Raw genomic sequence first — 5,763 nt, 5'->3', positions numbered from 1 at the left:
AATAGTTTCTTTTTCTATATAACAAGATTGTGTTGCTCGTTGGATTACGTCGGGACATTTCTCACTAAGTGATTTGTATGAATCATTAATTTTACTTTTATGGAGTTTCTCCCTAATTCATATAAATATGTATTGTGAAAAAATTGTTATAATTTTAATTAAAATAACTTGACCAATTGCTATTTTTATCAGAGGCTATGATCGATGACATCATCAAAGATACAACTTCTAGTGCAAGTGTTGACGATCGTACCGTAGTATAGTAATCAAACCAAGGGTTGGGGTCCTATCCGCAGGGAGTGGTTTTGAGAAACAATATAAAAGTAAAATCTAGTTCTAACTAGTCATAGCTAAAGAAATCATTGAATAAAAACATATTAAATAAAAATGGTGATGTGAGCGTGAACCATTTCATCACAAAAGTAAGTAAGAAACAGCAAAATTAACAAAGATTCTATATCAAGGAGAGGGGGAATTCATGGGACTTGATAGGAATACAACATAAACGAGATTACTACATACATGTTTTTGATACAAAATTCTTAGAGTAAATGCGACTAGGCTATACTTTAAGGGGGATAAGATTTATCTCGAGCAACTTACCCCATCTCAAATGGGTTCCTCTTGGACACCCACTTGCCGCATGAAGAACAACCTTCGTCTTAACCCACTCACTCTCTCGAGCTGAGTGTTTGGTGTGAGAATATTGTTCACTTTCTCTAGTTGAACCTCATGACGACCCACTCCCACCGGCCATCAATTTAGTAGTCTTACTCTCTCGACCTCTCAGTCAAGCAAGCCGAAACACATATGTGAGATTATATTTACAACTACAGAATCATTATATTCATCTACAGTTACTAAATCAAATCACAATGAAACTACGAATAAACTATCAGCAAGGAATACCCAACAACTAATTTAACCCATATTAACAAAATTACACCCCAAGAATTGGGGTTTTATCTAGACATGAACAAGTGACAGAAATTTATACCAAAAATGATCTTGAATTCAAATGGTTACGAAGATTTAAGTCTTGTTAGAGGTCAAGAATGAAGAAGCAAAGAGACCGAAGACCAAATCCTTGGAGATGAAACCCTTTTGATCTTCATGTTATTCTCCAACAACCATCTCAAACTTAGAGCTCAAAAATTGATAAATATTGATACAAGTCTAATAAATCTCGATACTAAGATAAAACACTAAATAGTATTTATATTTTTCAAAGAGTAGTGCTGCAGCGGATCAGTCGGCGCAATTAGTTAGAATCACCGATCAAGTCGGGATTTACCCTTCCACAACTTCATCACTGTCTTGCACTTATTCAAAGCATCCTCACGTTCTGGATTACTATGTCATAAGAACTACTTCGCAGAACTGCTCAGTAATGCACAGACTGCTTTTTTTCACCATCAATTTGATCCTTTCCTGCATTGCTTAACACACTAGAACAAAAGGCGATCTTCATACCTATCAACTATTCTCCAAATGGACTCGGCGATCCTCAATATTTCTTCGTTCTTTTAATCCTTTTTGCTCCTTTTTCCAAGTAGTGTCTGCCTCAAACTCAAAATACTTGAAACTCAAGGTTATTCATCAGTAATTAAGACAAAACCAGCATTTAGGGACACTTTTTCTATCAAAATATAGCCCTAAATGAGTCCAATCTTTAGACTCATCAACACCACTAAATTAAAATTTTGCTTGTCCTCAAGTAAAACTCAAGTTCAGCATTTCAAGAAAGATGTCTCAAACAATGTTAAACAAGATTCAATAATGAATGTACACAACAAAACTCGATTTATCTATGAAAGGATGAATTATGTACCCAAATATTCAAGTTATGACAATCCATTACCAAATATTCTCAAGCTCGCAATACTTGTTTCAGATGCAAGTTCAAGCTAAATAAATACTTTCAAATTCCTTCACACAAATGATGATTCCATTCTCACACACATTATATATAATCATATACGATTTTTGAATTAGATACAACACTCAGACTCACAAAGAAGAACACAATGCATGGTTTCACCTATATATTTGCCCTTATTTTCCTATTAACATTTTTTTTAGCTTTCTCATGTTCAAAAAGGTATTTTTAAGGCTTCAAATGAATTGCACAGTAACCTGATTTAAACCTCTAATTTAAAAAAAAAAAAAGAATTGCACAGTAATCAGCCAGAAATATCAGCAGTAAAGACAATGAGCCATGAATAACAACATTCCAATCGAGCAATAACGAAGGCACGATAAATCCAACAGAGGCAGATTCATCACGATATTACTAAAAATCGAAATGATATGCAAAACAAAGGAAGATATATTACCTTTTTTGAGCAGCGACTAGGACGAGACGAGCGAAGCAGCAGCTTCACCACCATCGTGCACTTCGAAAGAAAATCGACAGAAATATGCTGAGCAAACGAAGTTATGATCGAATAGTTGTCCTCCTCTAATATTTGAATGTTATCTTTTATGTAACTATATTTCTATATGAATGTCTCCTCTCTATTCCTTTATGAATAAACAACTTAGTTTGGAATTTTCCCAACTCCCAACTCATGAAGAAGAAAAGGAGCTTATAAAGCAGGAAATTAGGGTTGACTTTTTTTTAGGGGAAAAAGGGACAAAATCAAATTCAAAATTCAATATAATCTGGGGACCAGGCTGCCAGCTTGAATTTATGTATGAATTGTCAATGGAAAAAAGAAGGGAGTTGTCCGATTCATAAAGCAAGGACGATTCTCGCGTGTGATTGCTCCACCTAGACTAACCGACAATATGATGTACAGAGATGATGAGGAGAGAGGAGAGAACGACGCGCTGGATTAGATTCTGGCAAAAATCACGTTTCTGGATTTTTCGCGTCTGGATTCATGCGGAGAAGAAGATGATGGCGCAGGGGTCGGGTCACGATTTTTCTTTCTGGATTTTGCTGCGTTTCTGGGTTGATTTTGTAATTGGGCTCTTATTTTGTCGAAGAATTTGAATTGAGTCAAGGAATGGGCTGGGAAAGTTGTTTGAAGAATTGGAGAAATAGGCTACTGAAACATAAAAGAATAAAAGGCCCAAAGCTTGTTCCTTGATGCGTTTAATATTGAAATAATGGTCAAATTCAATCCAAACTAGAACAAAATGAATCAACATAAATTAATTAACAGGCCTCTTAGTTTTAACGAAACAAAATATAAACTTGATCATAAACTAATGAATTTAAAAATATAAACCATTATATCACTAAACTAAATGACAAAATATTTAATTAAAATAAATTCTTTTGAGATGATTTTCGAATAATCATAAAATATGCTAATTATATTAATAATTGCCTAAAACATATATATTATTTAGAAAAATATAAGAAGGAACAAAACTATTTAAAATAACTTGCAAACTTTATATTATTATTATATTATTATTGTTTTAAAATTTTGTAAAACTAATTTTTTTAAAATCGTTTGAAATTGAAGAAGCCCGAAATGATTAATTTATATTATGGAGGTCCGAAATTTGGTGTCAACAACTATCCATCATTTTATTCGGGTTGATGCTAGAAATTCGACGAAAGTGAAATTAACTAAGCCAATTTTGTCCGACCACATATTCAACTTTTCTGAAAAAGGAATTCTTGTACGGACTTTAGGAATTATGGCCGAACTCCGATAATGAGTATCCTGCATATCTCAGGCTATATGAGAATTCAGGACACTTGTAGTTCGCTACGTTTGATTTAACGCAGATTTGAAAGAAATCAAAAGTCACCCCAATACTGAATTATGAATGGATCGAAATACTCGAGTATAAGATTTAAGAGCAAATGTTTGAATACAACCGAGACATTGAGCTCGCGTACATATCCCTCAACTTAAGGAATCCGGCTGCTTATAATTCGACTCGACCGATTGAAAAGAAAATCTATTATTCTAGATAACCTTTGGTTCTTGACAAATGAAGTTGAGTATGAAAAGGGGCTTGCAACCTCTTATCCGTGATGGTGGAGCTCTTCACATCTATAATTAAGAACTTACACGGACATAATTTTCAAAACTCTTGGTGCATTGTCACTTGGATTGGAAATTTGTTTCCGGTGCCCACATGCCTTTTTATAGGGGTGTGTTTTGACTGTGGTGAAAATCGTTCCTCAGCTTGCGTCCTAAGAGTTTGATACTCTTCTTCGAAATATGTACCAGTTTGCTGCTAAGAAAAAGTTCCACTTTTGTTGCATCCTTGTTGATGTTTGATTTGAGAATTCATACTCTTGGATGCTTTCGACAAAGACTAAACAACTTCTTAGTAGAAAATGTAACTGCAAAAGTTATAGTATCACTTACGATGCTTTTTGGTTATTCTAGTTGTGAAAAATATCATCTAAGTATGTTCAATATATGTCGCTTTCGAACACAATATGTCCATTACAACTCATGATTTGCTGAGGATTTGGAGACGTCATTGTTTATTTTCTGCATGGTAAACTCCAGTGATCTATGCAGCGGGCTAGATGGCTCAATAATAATCCAACAATAACGAGGTAAATGACTTGATAATATTCCATCTGTAATTAGGTGGATGCTCGATAATATTCCATTTGTAACGAGGTGGGTGGATCGATAATATTCTAATTGTACGAGGTGGATGCTCGATAATATTCCATCTATAACAATGTGGATAGTTCAATAATAGTCCAACTGTAACAAGGTGGATGGCTCAATAATATTAAATCTATAATGAGGTGGGTGGCTCGATACTATTCGAACTGTAACGAGATGGTTACTCGATAATAGTCCAACTGTAACAAGGTGGATGGCTCAATAATATTCCAACTGTAACGAGGTAGATGGCTCGATAATAGTCCAAACTGCAATGAGGTGGATGACTCGATAATATTCCAACTGTAATGAGGTAGATGCTCGATAATATTCCAAGTGTAACGAGGTGGATGCTCGATAATAGTCTAATGTAATGAGGTGGATAGCTCGATAATATTCCATATGTAACGAGGTGGATGGCTTGATAATATTCTAACTATAATGAGGTGGATGCTCGATAATAGTGCAACTGTAACGAGGTGGATGGCTCGATTATAGTCCAACTGTAACGAGGTGGATGTTTGATAATATTCCAACTGTAACGAGGTGGATGCTCGACAATATTCCAACTGCAACGAGGTGGATGCTCGATAATATTCCAATAAAATTCAAAAATATGAACCTGAAATGGAAAAACAAAATACGAACCACTTATGGGGTTGATCGCCCAACAAAACTATATGCTAAAGTCTTTAATTGTCCAATAAAAACACATAATCCACTTATAGGGTGGCTACCCAGCAAGTTGGAATATTGACTCTAACATTTTCAAGAAATGCGTATGCCTAAATTGTTACGCGACAAACATACTAAAAACTAAATAGATGTATATGAACGTCGTGACTTCAATTCTTTTTTTAAAAGACAGAATTATTGAGATGAATAAATTAATTTATTCAAATGAAAATTAAAGTCACTCTCGTCTTCCATGACAAACTCAACAGAATTCGAGTTTGTTACAGTTATTTTCTATTGTTATCGAAAACTTATAACAATTCAATAATTTTAACTGTCAAGAAGATATTACGATCACCAACATCTTTATGATGTGATGGGATCGTTGATCTTCCCTTGCAACACATCTAAAATAGTTTCACTTTTGATCATCTTCAGATTTGATGTCGATTTCACATACGATTTTGATTTTAACAATACTATCACCTACGAA

General features: G+C 34.4%; 1 long non-coding RNA gene across 1 annotated transcript; it reads right to left on the bottom strand.

Moving 5' to 3' along the window:
- Window positions 1–821: 821 nt before the first annotated feature.
- Window positions 822–3,037, bottom strand: LOC107005488. Its single transcript, XR_001454892.2, has 2 exons — window positions 2,337–3,037; window positions 822–1,578 (listed from the first exon to the last, which is right to left on the bottom strand). It is a non-coding gene; the product is annotated as an uncharacterized LOC107005488 (long non-coding RNA).
- Between the last annotated feature and the right edge of the window lie 2,726 nt (window positions 3,038–5,763).

Source organism: Solanum pennellii, chromosome 12 (assembly GCF_001406875.1).
Source record: "Solanum pennellii chromosome 12, SPENNV200".
Classification (NCBI taxonomy): domain Eukaryota; kingdom Viridiplantae; phylum Streptophyta; class Magnoliopsida; order Solanales; family Solanaceae; genus Solanum; species Solanum pennellii.
The sequence above is the reverse complement of the archived record's forward strand: the minus strand, read 5'-3'. Positions and strand labels throughout refer to the sequence as shown.